Genomic DNA, 17940 nt, shown 5'->3' with positions numbered 1-17940 from the left:
GTGATGCTCCTTCTACAGAGGTGAAAACCACATCAGATGAAGGTGCATATGTGTACTTGGTTTCTTCAAGTACACATGTAGGTCATGAGACATGGTTGATTGACTCAGGTGCATCCTTTCACTTCACTCCCCATAGAGAGTGGTTCTGCAAGTATGAAAAATATGATGGTGGTTATGTCTTCTTTGGGGATGATAGGAAGGCTAAAATTTTTGGTCACGGAAAAGTAAAGTTGAAGTTGCAAGGTGGAAGGGTTAGAACACTTCCGGGTGTTCTACATATCCCTGCATTAACCAAAAATATGATTTTTGTAAGAAATTTGGATGATGCAGGTGTAAAATAGTGTTCGAGAAGGATACCTACAAGATGGTTCAAGGAGCATTGGTATTGATACGAAGAGTTCAGGTTCGAACTCTATACAAGCTACAAGGTAGCACTATTGTTGATGGGTGCACTAGCTCTGTGGTTCCTGAAAGTGGAGCAGAAAATCTAATGGTCTCTGGAGAGAAGACCATGATGTGGCATCAAAGGCTTGGACACATTGGAGAGAAGGGTCTTCGAATACTTCATGGTAAAGGTATGGTAGAACGTATGAGTAATAGCTCTCTGGATTTTGATTTCTGTGAAAATTGTGTATATGGGAAGCAGAATCAGGTGAGTTTCGCCTCTCGCGGTAAGAGGGTGAAACAGATATTAGAACTTGTGAACAGTGATGTGTTTGGACCCGTGACGGTTCCATCACTAGGTAAGTCTGTGTACTATGTATCATTTATAGATGACGTCTCAAGGAATACATGGATATATTTCCTTAAGAAGAAACCTGATTTCTTTGACAGGCTTAAAGAATTTAAGGATCTGGTGGAAAACCAAACAAAGAAGAAGATAAAGGTGTTGAGGACAGACAATGGTGGAGAGTTTTGCAGTAAGGAATTTGAAAAATTCTGTAAGAAGTGTGGTATAGCACGGCAGAAGACCACTCCATACACATCGAAGAAAAATGGAGTTACAAAATGAATGAACAAGACATTGATGGATAGGGCATGAAGCATGCTCAATGGTGTCAGGTTAGGACAGGAATTCTAGGTAGAGGCAATGGAGATAGCATGTTGCGTAGTCAATAGATAACCTTCATCAATGTTGGAGGATAAGACTCCACAAGAGGTGTGGACTGGTAATAAACCCTCTCTTTCACATTTAAGGGCATTTGGATCTGATGCATATGTACATGTTCCAAAGGAGAAACGAACCAAGTTGGATAGTATATCTTAAAAGCACATCTTTCTTGGGTATAAGGATAGTTTAAAGGGTTATAAGCTTTGGAACCCAGTAATAAGGAAGGTTGTGTACATCTAAGATGTGGTGTTCAGAGAGGTAAAAGATGTTATTAAACATGAATTCCAACCAAAGGAACCTGAGAAGATAGATTTTGAGCTTAAGGAGGAAGAATTAGACTCTACAATAGAGGAGAAATCAGAAGATGAAGAGCCACAAACTCTGAGTGTGAGAAGATCAGTTCAAGAAAGAAGGTGGCCAGAAAGGTATAGTCCATCTGCTTTATGTTCAAATTTTGAGTTATCTATTACTGACAATGATCCCAAAACTGTGAAGAAAGCAGTAGATTCAGAGGACGACAAACTTTGGAAAGAGGCCATGGTTGATGAAATGGAATATTTGCACAAAAATGAAACTTGGGATCTGGTGGAGTTGCCGGTTGGAAGGAAACCCATTGGAAGAAAATGGGTTCTCAAGAAGAAGACAAATGCAGAGGGAAAGGTGGAGAAATACAAAGCTCGGTTGGTAGCAAAAGGTTATTCCCAGGTGTCGAGAATTGATTTTGGTGATATGTTTTCTCCTGTTGCCAAGGTAACTTCTATTAGATTACTTTTAGTTGTTGCTGCTGCTTTTGATTTTTAGTTAGAATAGATGGATGTGAAGACAACATTTCTTCATGGGTATCTAGAAGAGGAAATCTACATGAAGCAACCTAAAGGCTTTGCAGTGAAGGGTAAGAAAGAACTGGTATGAAAGTTAAAGAAGTCTTTGAATGGGTTAAAATAGTCACCAAGGATGTGGTATGAGAATTTTGATACATCTATATAGGGACTTGGCTTCACCAGAAGCAAATAATATCTCTATGTGTATTTTAAATTAATTGGTGATAGTGTTATTTATTTGGTCTTATATGTGGATGATATGTTGCTGGTTGGAAATGACAAAGAAATTATCCAGGATTTGAAGACCCAATTGTCCTCCAAATTTGACATGAAACATCTTGGTGCTGCAAACTATATATTGAGCATTGAAATTAAAAGAGATCAGGCAAATAGGAAGCTCTAGTTAAACTAGAAGAAGTATGTTGAGACAATACTGCAGAGGTTTAATATGCCGGATAGCAAACCGGTGAAAGTTCCTATTCCTCTAGGTGTGAATTTATCTGCTAAACAGTGTCCCAAGACACAAGAAGAGGAAGAGTACATGTCCCATGTTCCATATGCAAGTGTAGCCAATAGCATGATATATGCAATGGTCTGTACTAGACTAGACATTGCACATGCAGTGGGAGTATTGAGCAGGTTTATGTCAAAACCAAGGAAGGAGCACTAGACAAGAATGAAGCGAGTTTTCAGGTATTTGCATGGCACTAGTGATTATGGTTTCTGCTACCAAGGAAGACCAGGATTGGACAGAGTGTTGGATATTCATGGCTTTGTTGATGTAGACTGGGCTGGAGATCTAGATCAGAGAAGATCTACAAGTGGGTATATGTTTAACCTATTTGGAGGTGCAGTCAATTGGATGAGTAAGAAATAATATATAGTGGCACTATCAACTACAGTGGTTGAATACATGGCAGCCACTCGTGCAAGCAAGGAAGTAGTTTGATTACAGAGATTGTGTTCAAGTATGGGGTTAGTACAAGGAGCTATAAGGATAGACTATGACAACCAAAGTGAAATTTTCATAGCAAAGAACCCTGCATATCATTCAAAGACAGAGAACATTGATGTTCAATATCACTTTGTGAGGGATATGATAGAAGACAAAAGGGTGTTGCTGGTAAAGGTGGACACTTTGAAGAATACTGTAGATGCATTGACAAAATCTATGAGCTCTAGGAAGTTCTCTTGGTGTAGAGAAACAATAGGCATTGCAGGGCTACATAGATGACTAAGCTCTCTTGTGGCCCCCTATGGAAAGAAAACAACAAGTGGGAGAATGTTGGGTTGTGTTATATTCTTTCCACAACTAGCCCACATAATTAACTGGGGAGTTAGAGGGGGGACAGAGCCCCCCCTTCGTCGCACCGATTGTGTAGTGGGGAGGTCATAAGGGGTTTGAGGGGTGCAGGTAACCCCCTCTATGGGGTTTGGGGCAGTGCCCCGAAATTTTTGTTTTTGGACCCTATATTAGGTTGGGTGAACATACCTATGGTTTTGTGCATGATTTTTGCACATGGTTTTGGACACCATGGTTTTCAGCTCATTGTTTTGGACATGATGGTTTTCAATCCATGGTATTGGATTCTTCGACATGTATAAATATGTATTGTAACATTTCTTCTCTGTGTTTTAGAATTCGTATGCAGGTAATTTCTGTATAGGGTTAAAACCTACATGATATCAGGACCTATGAAGAAGTGTGGAATCAAGCACAGGGTTACATCTCCATATCATCCTAAGGTGAATGGTCAAGTCGAGAGTATAAATAAAGTTCTGGAGAATACCCTTACGAAACATGTAGAAAACCATCACTAGAACTAGGCTAAAAATCTTCCTAAGGCACTTTGGGCATAAAGAACAAAATGGTGGAACACAACAGGATTTTCACCATATGAGCTTGTTTATGGGAAATCCATCTTTTTCTAGTGGAATTCGAAATTAATATTCTCAAGACATCCCTTGAAGTAGGTTTGGATCTTTTAGAAGCCTAGAAACACCTACTAGAATAGTTAAATGAGTTGGATGAAATTTGTTTGGTAGTTATCCAGAACACTGCTACAATTTAGCAGCAACGAAATAAATGGCATGAAAAATTTATGAAGAAAAAGGTGTTTCAAAGAGGAGATTGGGCATTTTTTTATGACTCTCAATTCAAATATTTTAAATTAAAGCTCTGCTCTAGATGAATCGGACCATATGAAGTTGACACGGTGTTTGATAATGGGACTGTTAGACTCGTACCAATCGATGAGGCACATACTCCCCTGATTGTAAATAGACATCACCTCAGATTCTATCATCATTCAGTTTCCAAAGGCTCCTTTATTAAACATATCTTTGATAATTCTGGTTTTGAAATTGTTAGTGCAGAGAATTCTTCCATTGCAACTCTTGCTTAATATATATATATAAAATAAAATGTTGTTACTACTCTATTATTATTTTTCTTGTAGGTGCTTTGTTGGTGTTGTTACACCACTAGTATTTTTACTCCATTGGTATTGTTACTCCTCTGGTGATGCTATTCTACAAATGTTTATTTCACCTAAGTATTACACTGGTGTTGTTACTCGTCGAGTGTTCTTACTATGTTGTCACGATTTCTTCTAAGTACACTATTGATGTTACTCCTCCAGTGTTGTTACTTCGTTGTTGTGATTTTGTCTAAGTATATTTTTGTTTTTCTCTGTTCATCATGATTTTGTCTAAGTATACTAGTGTTGTTACTCCTCCATTTTTGTTAGTTCGTTCGTCATGATTTCGTCTAAGTACATTGGTATTGTTACTCTTCTGGTGTTGTTACTCTGTTCGTCGTGATTTTGTCTAAGTACAATAGTGTTGTTACTCCTCAGGTGTTGTTACTCCTTCAGTTTTGTTACTCGATCAGGGTAAGTCGCTAGGTATGTCCCTAACTGACTTCATGGATTTGATTAACATTTCACCTATGACATGACTAAACATGACCGCAGATGGGCATCCCTTAGTTGGGGGGCAGTACTATATTAATGTTCAACATGTCATATTTAACAAAAATAATTATCATTGTCATTCTTTTTAAACCTCACACCAACTCATACACTCCACTTTAACATTTCGATCTTCACCATACCTTGCACAATTATCTGTACGCATTGGAACTTGAACTATGGATGATTGAATTGAATTATGGTCCTTTCCAATGCAGTGTAATAATTGCCATTATTTACCATAATCCACGGTGTATTTTTCCATAATATTCACCTGGATTTCCATTTCACTACATCTCTTGCAACCGCAATCCTTGTCATCGCAATCTTACCGGCTAACACTCTCCTCAACGGTTTTGCTACTACTCCGAGTGTTGCTACTCCGAGTTCTGCTACAAAGAAATTTGTAGAATGGGTGGGAAAGGTGTTAGGCATGAACCTAAAGACATAGAATAGGTCCAATGCCATCCAGATGTATGGCAAGTTTTTCAGAATGCAAGGTGGCATACCTATTTTGAGAGGTTGAAGTGATTCAATGAAGTTGTTACAGTAGAATTTGTGTTGAACTTGGATAGGAATTATTCCAGAGTTCGTGGGTTGGAGATTCCTGTCATAGAGGAAATTATTTCAACTGTTGGAATATTTCTGTAAGGTGGGCAAAAATAGTTCGACTAGAACTCGCCTCTACCATAATTTCTAAAACTATTCTTGCAGGTAGGGGAGACAATGGTTCAAAAGGGAAGGGGATATCATCGGAAGTCTTTGTCGCATCCATGGGTCAAGGTTGTTTATTTCATGGTGTGATACATCACCTGTGAAGGGAGGTTTTCTACCCTATTCAAATACCATTTCAAACTTCTTGCATGCCTTTGGTTTCGTTGTTTGCATTCTCTTGATATGCCACATTTCTTATGGAATAATATGAATTTAATGGCACAGTTTTCTCATCGGTCGCGGAAACTATTGGTGGTCCTGAAAAACTACGAGCTCGCCAGAATGCTAGTGGTGCATGCCCTGTCACAAACTTCTGTTGCTTGGCCACTATTCACTGAATTGGCAGAAGAATAAATTGCAGCCACGATGCTAGCAAGAGAGGAAGAGGGATTAGTGGAAGAAGAAGTTGTAGATGACATTGTTACAGAAGAACTAGCATTGGATTCTGAAGAAGTGGAAGCATTGGTGGCAGAGAAGGCTATAACATAATCGCCAATTGAGAAAGGGATCGTAGAGGATGTTGTTACACAAGAACCAGCATCGATTGTTGACTTGGAGGAAGAAGAAATGGAGGTAGAAGGGGGTGCAGATGGCACTGCTACACAAGAACCAACATTGATGTTTGACCTAGAACAGGAGTGATGGAAGTGGGAGGAAGTGTATTCGACGTTGTTACACAAGAACCAGCATTTCCCACTAAGATGATGGAAGAATTATCGGCAGTAGAAGAAATATTAGCCGGTGGTGTTACACAAGAACTAGCATCACCTGCTGAAGTGATGGAGAAACCAATGGATGAAGTGGAAATCATGGTCAACGCTATTACACAACCAACATTAACCACCAAATAAGTAGCTGGACAAGAAAAGAATATGTCACAAGAAAAGGAGAAGGAAAGTGTAGAAAATATAGGGAAGGAGAAGGAATTAAAGCAGTAGGTGCCGAAAGGATGGAAATTGAGGAGGATATCCATCGTTCTCTACATTTTGCCTCCATGCCAAGAGGGGGAAGAAAATTTTGAACCCTTAAATGCTCGGTGAAAGAAAATATATCTCCCCTGATACTGAATTTTGTAGGGATAGTTAGAGGCACCATTATCGACATTGTCACACAAGAACCAGTGTCAATTGGTGGAAAAATTGGGCAAATCAGAGGATTAGTGGTTGACACTGTTACACAAGAACCGATGTCAACTGAGGGACAATTTGAGGAAACTGTGGCTGTTGTTATTCGCATAGAACCATTAGAAGAAAAAAATACTAGTGGTATCGACCCACAAAGGTCAGAACCAAGTTTTGAGAAAATAATTGAAGAAATAGTGGCTAGTGATGTTCACACGGAGCTAGTGGAAGATAATGTTGTTGTTGGTATCAACCCACAAGGGCGAGAACCAATTTTTGAGCAGATGGAGGAGGATAACCAAACAAACATAGAAACTAGAGATGTTATTGGAAAAGGGTGTTGAAAATTATACTCTGCAAGGGCCTGCAGTAGCTCTGGAGTCACTTAGAGAAAATACAGAGGTTTCAAGACCTGCGGAGGAAAATGTTGGGACTGCCCCACAAATTGAGGAATAGAGAGAGGAAATAAGGGTGAAGCAGGAACTAGTGGATGAGTTTCTTGAAATCAATCTACCAAATACAACACTAGCCACGAGACCAATGGAGGAGGTCATTATCAAGCAAGAATTTATTAAACAATGTGCAAAAAGAAAGGCCCCCATCCAAGAAAGGCATCGGTCACAATTAAAAGAAAATATGAAATTAAAATTGGAGATTATTAAGTTAAGGAATTAGGTGTGATGCTTACAAAAATAGGTCAAGAAGCACAAGAATAATGGTGGTCGGGCTACTGCGAATATTGGAGCCAAAACCACTTTAGCAGTAGTACAGACCAAACCATGGTCGCATCTGTTTGAAAGGTGAGAATTCTTTTTCACCGCTGAAATCCAAAAATGGCAGGCTATTGCATCTTGTCTTCAATGTGGGTCTACCTGTTTGGAAGCCCATCAGAAAGGAATTCTAGGGATTCGAGAACAAAATGAAAGAGTAGTGACTGATTATGTGACTCAAATGGATAAATCCAAGAAGCAACAGGTAAAGAAGAAGAAAATAATTGACGAACTAGAAGAACAGGTGCAACTACTAAAGCCTGACAAAGATGAAATGTTCACTCTGGTGCAGCAGGTAATGTCATGCGAACCTCCTGCTCATAGTTATGCTCTATTCCTCCACAAAAATTATTTGTTATTTTGTTTGAAGGGAATCCACTATGAGATAAGTCATGAAATCAAATCTGATACAGCTTTTGCAGATCCCAAAGGGACACAATATTCTGAACCAACACTTGATATGTGAACTCTACATGCATGATTATTTTTTGGGGATTGATCAATCATTCAATCTAGGGCCATATGTGGGAGATATTTAGTTGGGAGCCTTCATCTCCTTCACACTTAACCAGGTTAAGTGGAAGAAAGCCAACACTTTCAAAGAGAACCAAGCAAACAAGCCACTTATAGTTTGGGTAGAACATTTTCAGGCTATGAATATTTAAAAAACATCGTACCTTATTGGGAATAGAGGGAAGGAGGGTTTAGATATTGGCAATGCAGAATTGGTGTGTTGACATGTGTACAAAAATAAAAAAAATTACTTGTTAGGAGGAGGCCCAGGCTGGCTATCAGAAACGATGGATGTTGTCGTCAACTACAGTAAGAATACGTGAACCATTTGGGGCCCTTAATTTTTTTGGGCTTTGGACATAGTACCATGGTATATCACATGCATTCAAACTTGTGGGACCCGTTGGATGGGCCTAAGATTTTGTTTTACCATTGTTTGGTTTCCATCTAAAGAGTACACACCAGCTTTCGTGGTATAGAAGGATTGGTGGAAGGATGTCCTTCACAAACATGGATACAAGGTTCCTAGAATAGAAATGGCTGCGAAGTATGACCTTGCATAGCTCCATGCTAAGCATAGTGGCTCTAACACAGATCTGTGCAAGAGACAAGTTGCATGAGGTCATGTAGAAATGAAAATTGGGGAGAGATTTTGGTTGCTAATTTTTCTTATTTTTACCCACCTTTTTATCCCTTTCCCAAACTCATTTCATGCCCTTATTGGTCAATTTTCATTCTAAACAATAAATGCACACCTATTGTCATGTCTTTGAGAATTGTTAATAATTGAAGTGTAGTCATAGGGGATTACTTCCTAGAGCAATTTTCTAACTTAATTTTTCGTGTATGTTAGAAAATTATATGTTATAGAGCAATGGAACGAATAAAATATGTTGCAGAAATGCAAACACAAAAACCACATAAAACAAGAGAGACACAAAGAAATATCTAGTCCTTCCTTTTATATTATCCAGCAAAATGAAGAGATACAACCTACAATAGATCCATTGTATTTCCCTCTTCGCTCTCAATATCCTCTCTCTTCCTCACTCAGAATACAGATCTACATAGATGTAATACAATTCCCTCATATATAGTGAGGGTGTTCCTTATAGGGCAAAAAACCGTAAATTAAACATAACATCTACCGTAATATCTCCACCTAATGAATGACCCAGATTGACTACGAAATTACAACATTTTACAAGGAAATTTTACATCTATTTAGCTTCGGGGGTGTTGCCTCCCCCCATCCACACCCCATGCAACGTATATTTTACGGGTGGCATTGTCAACCCATTACGAACTGGGGTCCAATGGGATGATACCTTTGAATATAAAAGATAATCAGGCTCCACACCCAACAATCTCCCACTTGGAGACTGATTATAGAAACTTCACCGCTGCTTCATTTGCTAGACAATGACTCCACTTTGGACCTGGATATTTCTCATCTTCTTCATCATACTTGAAGACCAATTGAAATTGAGCAGACTCTTAGTTTCTCCCCGGTTACAACTTTTGTTAACATATTTGCAGGATTCTGGCTAGTGTGTATCTTTTCCATCTTCAACTATCCATCTTCTAATGCTAACCATATGAAATGGTACTTGAGCTATATATGTTTAGGCTTGGAATGAAATGCAGAGTTCTTTGCAAGAGGTATGACCCTTTAGCTGTCACTGTATAAGTTTCCCAACTCCTGCTTCTTACCCAATTCATCTAGAAACCTTTGTAACCAACTAATTTCTTTACTAGCCTCTGTATCAACATCTTACTCCTCTTCTATTGTTGAGAGTGCAACAACACTTTGCAGTTTTGAGATCCAAATGACAGTTGTTCCACCTACAATAAACACATACCCTATGGTGCTCCTCTTGTTATCTCTATCACCTGCCATATCTACATCAACATATCCCTGTAGAGTAATGTTTGAACCACCAAGGCATAATTCTTGATTTGTGGTACCTCTCAAATACCTAAGAATCCACTTTATTTGCATCCAATGTTCTTTTCCTAGATTGTTCATGTACTTGATTACAACTCCCACTGCATGTGCAATATCAGGCCTTGTAGAGACCATTTCATACATTAAGCTTCCAACTGTTAATGCATATGGAACTTTATGTTAGAAAAGTATATATTACGGAGCAATGGAACACATAAAATATTGCAGAAATATAAACACAGAAAATGCATAAAACAAGAAAGACACAGATATATGTGGTTCACCCAGTTTGCGCTACGTCCACCCCAAACAGCCAGTCCTTCCTTTCTATTATCCAGCAAAATGAAGAGCTATAGTAGATCAGTTGTAATATCCTCTGTTTTCTCTCACAGTCTCACCTCTCTGCTTCATACTCGGAGAATACACATATATTACACAGACTCGATACAATGCCCTCATACAAAGAGAGGGGTTGCCTTCTAGGGGAAAAAACCCTAAACTAAAGCTAAGTTTTACCGTTAGATCATTAGCCTAATGAACGGCCTAGATTGACTAGAAATTACTATAGTTTTACAAGGCAATTTTACAATTGTTTTTAGCTTCGTGGGCGCTACCCCTGAACCCCCACTAGGGGACTGCTGGCTCCTGGATCCCCATCCAGGGGGGATCAGCCCCCCTGGACCCCCGTGGGGGGGTCAAGTTCGCACATCACCTCCCTGCATGGAGGGGTGTACAAACTTCCTGGGGTATACATCCAACTGAAACAAAGACCTCTAAATAATCATGCTCCATACTCAACAATCTCCCACTTGGAGAATGATTATAAAACTCCACCGATGCTTCATTTGTTGGACAATGACTCCTCTTTGGACCTAGCTATTTCTCATCTTCATCATCATCCTTGAAGACCAATTGAAACTAAGCATATTCTTAGTTTCTCCATAGTTACAACTTTTTTTAGCATATCTGCATGATTCTGGGTAGTGTGTATCTTTTACAACTTCAACTCTCCATCTTCCAACACTGATCGTATGAAATGGTACTCAAGCTGTATGTGTTTAGTCCTAGAAAGAAATGTTGAGTTCTTTGCAAGATGAATGGCACTTTGGCTATCACTGTATAACTTGCCCATATCATGCTCCTTACCCAATTCACCCATAAACCTTTGTAACCAAATCATTTCTTGACTAGCCTCTGTAGCAACAACATAATCTGCTTCTATTGTTGAAAGTCCAACAACACTTTGGATTTTTGAAACCTAACTGACAGTTGTTCCACCAATAGTAAATACATATCTTGTAGTGCTCCTCCTGTTATCTTTGTCACCTACCATATCTGCATCAACATATCCCTGTAGAGAAATGTTTGAACCACCAAAGCATAATGCTTGATTTGTGGTACCTTTCAAATATCTGAGAATCCATTTCACTTCCATCCAATGCTCCTTTCTTAGATTGTATATGTACCTGCTTACAACTCCCACTGCATGTGCAATATCAGGCCTTGTGTAGACCATTGCATACATTAAGCTTCCAACTACTGATGCATATGGAACTTTAGACATATAATCCATGTCTTCTTGGGTCTTTGGGCACATTTCCTTACTAAGTTTGAAATGGCTAGCAAAAGGTGTACTAACTGGTTTTGCATTGTGCATACTAAATCTTTTCAACACCTTTTGTATGTACTCATTTTGAGGCAATGTTAATTTGTCATTTTTCCTATCTCTAGTTATTCTCATACCAAGGATTTGTTTTGCAGCTCCCAAATCCTTCATTGCAAATGGATTTGCCAATTTTCTTTTGAGCACATTTATTTCCTGCATGTTAGACCCTGCAACAAGCATGTCATCTACATACAATAATAATATAATATAGCTGCCATCATTTTGATTTTTCAGATAAACACAATGATTAGAGTGACATGTAATATAACCTTGTTCAGACATAAACTTGTCAAGTTTTAGATACCACTGCCTTGGAGCCTGTTTTAAGCCATAGAAGCTCTTCTTCAACCTGCACACTAGTTTCTCCTTCCCTTTCACCTCATATCCTTCTGGCTGCTCCATATATATCTCTTCCTCCAAATCCCCACGGAGAAAGGTTGTCTTTACATATAACTGCTCAATATGCAAATCTTCAGTTGCTACTAGACTTAAAATAGTTCTAACTGAAGTTATTTTAACAACAGGAGAAAATATTTCATCAAAATCAATACCTTTCTTCTATGCGAACCCCTTCACCACAAGTCTAGCTTTGTACCTATGTTTTCCTCCATGTTCTTCCTTCAGCCTGTAAACCCATTTATTCTTCTATTTAGTTTTTCCTGTAGGCAACCTGACCAAGTCCCAAGTCTGGTTATGCATTAAGGAGTCCATCTCTTCTTCCATGGCTACCTCCCACTTCTTCCTACTTTCAACCTGCATTGATTCTTCATAACATTCGGGTTCACCAAAATCAGTCAACAATAAATAATATAATGAAGGAGAGTATCATTTAGGGGGTCTACTTATCCTGGTAGATCTTATAACACCACTTTCAGGTGTTTGGGATGCATTTTACTGTTGTGGTGGTTGTTGTTGTTGTGGTTGTTGATTGTTATTATTTTCAGGCACCTTTACCTTTTCAGTGATTTCATCAAGAACTTCGTAATCCTCGTTTTCTTTTTCCTCTTCCTTTTCTTGCAACTGATTCTTATATAAGACCTTTTCATTGAATATTACATCTCTTCTCCTAATGATTTTTTGATTTTTGTAATCATATAAGCGATAACCAAAATCATTAATAGCATATCCAATAAAGGTACATTTCTTTGACTTTGCCTCAATCTTTGTTCTATTTTTTTCATCAATATGGAGAAAGGCCTCACAACCAAAAGGATTTAAAAAAGAGTAGTTTACCTTTTTACCTATCCATGCTTCCTCTGGAGCACCACCACCTAAGGAACTTGAAGGCCCTCTATTTATTAGATGAACAGTAATATCTACAGCATCTGCCCAAAACTGTAAAGGCAGTCATGCATGCAATCTCATGCACCTTGCACGCTCCATGATTGTTCTATTCATCCTTTCTGACACACCATTTTCTTGTGGTGTTGTTGGAACTATCTTCTCTCTGTGAATTCCATGCTCTGAACAGTACCTGTGAAACTATTTGCTACAATAATCACCTCCATTGTCTGATCTAAGACACTTCATTTTCTTTCCTATCTCAATCTCAACCAAGGCTTTCCATTTCCTGAAAGTATCAAATACATCATACTTATTCTTAATACAATAAATCCAAGTTTTTCTAGTTGCATCATCAATAAAAGTAACATAATAATGAGATCCATCGAGAGATGATACCTGAGCAGTTCCCCATATATCTGTATGCACAAGCTCTAATTCTTCGCTCTTCTTTTCTTTCCAACTTTGAGAAATCTGACTCTCTTTTATTTTCCATAAATCAAATTCTCACAGAAGTCCAAATCAACATTCTTCAAACCCTGCAACAAATTCCTTGAGTGAAGAATCTTCATCCCCTTTTCACTCATGTGTCTGAGACTATGATGCCATAATGCTGCATCTGTTCCTTTGGAAGTTAAATCATTAACATAGTTAGAAATACCATTGCATAAATACAATGTACCAACCTTTTCACCTTTTTCTATTACAAGGGCTCCTTTGGTGACCTTCCAAGCTTTATCTGTGAACGTTGTCCCACAACCTTCACCACCTAACTGCCTTGTTGAAATCAGATTTTTCTTTAGATCTGGAACATGCCTTACCTCCTTTAGTAGCGATTGGTTGCCATTTTGTTTTTTTACAAGAACCTTACCTATTCCAACAATTTTACAGGGTTTATCATCACCCAAATGGACTTGTCCAAAATCTCCTTGAACATAGTCATGAAAGTATTTCTTATCAGGTGTGGCATGGAATGAGGCCCCTGAATCTACCACCCAAGAATCAGTAATATTTTCGAAAGAAAGAATCAAAGCATCTTGTAACACCTCACCTGTCACATTTGTTTCATGATTGTTTTCTTATTGTGCATCTCCTTCTTTTCCATTTCGAGATCTACAGTCTTTCTTTATGTGTCCTTTCTTTCCACATTTCTAGCACACTATCCCCAATCTAGACTTGGATCTGCCTTTCTTTGATTTACTGCAATATCTTGAGCTCTTTCCTCTTTCCATTTTTCTTCCCATAGACTCTGCGCTCAAAGCATTATCCAATGTCTCACCGGAGCTTTTCTGTCGCATTTCCTCGCTAAGGATAGCACCGACAACATAATCAAACTTTAAAGTACTAGATCCAGAAACAGAGTTACTAATGGCCATTACTAAACCATTCCAATTTTCTGGTAATGAGCACAAGAATAACATATGTTGTTGGGAAAAGTATCCAATACGGAATGACCCTATCCCACTCTAAGGGTGATAGTACCTCAGCAACAACCGAATGCAAAGCTATTCGAGATTACTTCTTTATGAGATGTAAGAGAGGGGAGAAAGAGATCCACTAACCGTTGTCTTCCGCTAATGATTGATCCAATTTTCTCTCTTTGTTGCTTGCTCCTAGCTCCTTGCTCTTTCACTGGCCCAGCTACACAAAGATCCTGCAAAATGGCAAGAGAGGGAAACTACAAGAAGCATAGATTCATAACTGATTCAAGGATTAGAATAAATCAAATATACAAGTATCAAAAAGCCATTGAGACACATGCATATAGAAGAACCTCAAATGCTTTATTAATGGAAGAAGTAAAGTTCTGAGAGTGTTACAACCATAAGAGGCCCAATCCAGCAACGCCTCCCAGCAGAAAGAAATCTCCTCTTCACCTCCTTCAAAGAAATCACCCAATAGTTCTATACTCAAACCAACAGCACTTCCTTACATTCACCAGATTCCCGCCTCCTTAGACCTCATGAGAGAGCTCTATATATAGGAGTTTTGGAGAAAGGATGAGTCAACTTGAGCTTGGCATGGAGCTGACTAGTGTCCTCTCCCACTTCAGTTATTCTTCAGTTCTTGAGTCCACTTGGAGTTTCTTGCTTCCACTTGGAGATCAAGATCCTCTTACTCATCACAAGGCAAATTCCCTGGTCCAAGTGTCATTTTGGAAGCTTCCTGGGCATTTGACACATTGAGGAATGACTGTGCCACTTGGCCAATCTCGCCCAGCGCAGGTAGCCTTCATTACAATTGACATTCAGTGCAGGTACAGAGTGGAGCAGTTGACATTCAGCGCAGATGCTCAGTGGAGCAGTTGACATGATCCAGAATTAGCTTGTTTTTGAGTGTTTTCAGGTGGAGAACTAATATTTAGTGTTGTGGTTTGCTGACCTTGTTCCTCTAGGGGTAGGAACAACATGTTTAGGGACTTTGGATCCCTTAGATTATGGAAATTTCATGCTTCATGCTGTAAGGCACAAAAATGTCTATAACAGTTGCCCCCTAAAGTATAAGGTCGTTTATCGGGTGAAATGCTTTATCAGGAGGATCCGAAGTTCATTCAATTGCTGAGAGGTGACCTGTAATAAAATACAATACAATACATTATTTTTCATTCTGCTTTCATGATCTAGCTGAGGCGGGCATTCCCATGCTCAGCTTTATAAATTCATTTTGGTACATATAACAGACGATCGTCTGATGATAGACTGATAATTCTCTGCTGAAATTATCATCCTTTGAGTAGGATGATCATCTTCTGCAATGATGTACATATCAAATGTCTTTATATTTCCTAAATATATATCGCAGCCCGGAGAAACTAGATCCGGGGTCTTCAAACTCGTTCGATCTTCACTCTAAGTACAAGTCGATCCATGTGAGAATTGCGCTGAAGTCGAACATGAAAAGACATCGCTTGATTACCGGTCAATAATGTAAATCGTTAACAAGCGTGAGAGGAATCACCGATAATGATAATGACCCTCAAGGTACTGCAGTACAATTTACGCGGTGTCAATATAGGACTTGGCATCGAACACCACACAAAATCTTCTGGTCGAAGGTCATTAATGTATACCTGTCGCCGGAAGTGAGAAACTTGCCATTGAGGCATGCAAGCTTCAAAGTACTAAGGGGGGTTGTCCCTAGATCAACTTCTTGGATAATGAGCTGGAGGTGACAAGAAGCGATGCGTCAAAGGAGGGCCTTAATGAATCCCACATCAGTAACACGGAACAGAGCTAATGATTTTAGTGGAGGTGAAAACAATCTGTGAAATATGATTCAGGGTGGCGATCATGGGTGGATGAAGGATAATGTATGGCAGTGGATGGGACACGGTTGACTCTTTCTGAACAACATCTCTTGAAAATATAACGACACTGATGTGATGGATCGGTAGCATTACCCCAAATGTGGATGGTTTGGCGAAGACCATGGTGATGAGACCGGTGAATGAAACAACCCAACCTAATGTGATACAGAGGACAAAGTGTCATGTTCAAGAGCGACTTGCTACCATTAAAGCTTTGAGGTTCTCCCAATTTTTCCCCAGTCATTTCTGACCAGTACCTCTTTATTTTTGTCAAGATTGAGGAGGATAACATATGCTTGTTCTATAACCTGCCCTTCAGGCAAGCCCATCGCTATGTTTTAACGAGCCTAGCGATAGGGAAACTCGTTCTCGTCTAAAGACAAATTTGTCGCTATTTAATCATTTTAACGAGTCTAACGACAAGGAAAACTCGATCCTTTTTTATTTTTAGAGAGTCTAAAAAGGTACAGAAAGTTAACTCCAAAATTCCTTTTTCGTCATCTAATCCCTTAAGTCCGAAAAAGTATAAAACAATACAGAAGGGATGAGTTTTCGATAACTTTAACGAGCCGAATAAAACAAGCACTCGACCTTTTTGTGCAATAATCCCTCGGGTCCAAAAAGATTAAAATCTAGAGGAGGAATAGCTCTTCCGGTCATTTTAACTTGCTGGAAGGCCAAAACTCGGCAAACTTTTCATATTTTACGAGTCAGATGAAAAGAGCTCAAAGAAGACTCATCTTTTGAGGAACGAGTGATAAACAGGGATAGCAGCAGATTCTAGGTACAGGTTGGAATTTTCTAATCACGGCAGTGTCACAAGGATGGCTAACTGAAATCACTCTTCGCAGCTGTTCCTCAAAATAGTAAAAACAATCATATGGAGGTGAACGATTGGCCAAATGAAATGGAGGTGGCAGGTGCAAACACGACCAAGGCTTTTTATGGCTAATAAATTTACGATCACAATGGTTATTTACCGGAATAGGTTCATTTTTTAATGAGCTTGAACTCTGGAGGAAACTCCTGCTCACGCTTTTCTATTTTTTAACGAGCATAAATTCCGCGGTAAAACTGCTCGATTATATTGTCAAATTTTGATTTTTTACCATTACTAGCTTTTCTCTTTTCAAGTATAGTACTGCATTTTCAATTGCTGCAACAAACTTTGTTAGAAATGAATAATATTTGCATGAAAATGAGATTATAACCCTAATATTTCACTTTGAACTACGTAAAAATCCATTAAAAGGTGTTTTTACCTCTCATTTACCATTTCATTTGCATTTGGTTTGTTGGAGCTCTGGAGGTGCCTCTTCCCCCTTGATTTTCACCAGCTGATTCCGGGAGATTTTGCGGATGATTTTCGGCGCTGTCTGGACCATGTGGGAGTTAAACACTAGCTCTTTCTTTCCATGGTTTCATTTCTCTGTTTTAGGCCTGTTTCCTAGTATTTCTGAGCCTCAGGGGTTTTGCAAAATCACCCTAGTTCCAGCGTAGGTTTCCCTTTCGAAACCTACGCTGAAGGTCAAGCTGCCTTAAGGAAGCCTGACCCTCAGCACAGGTGGGAGACTCTCTGCCTGTGATGGGCTCAAAAAACTGAGTTTTAAGGTCATTTTTTGATGATTTTTTTGCCGGTTTTTCATCAAAATTAGGAACTTACTCTTTCTCTTGTTTGCTTTGCAGGGAACCTTGAACAAAATGTCCCTTACATGG

This window comes from Pinus tabuliformis, chromosome 1_2, assembly GCF_031772625.1.
Source record: "Pinus tabuliformis cultivar Carrire ecotype Pingquan chromosome 1_2, CPIR1, whole genome shotgun sequence".
NCBI lineage: Eukaryota > Viridiplantae > Streptophyta > Pinopsida > Pinales > Pinaceae > Pinus > Pinus tabuliformis.
This window is presented reverse-complemented; position numbering follows the sequence as displayed.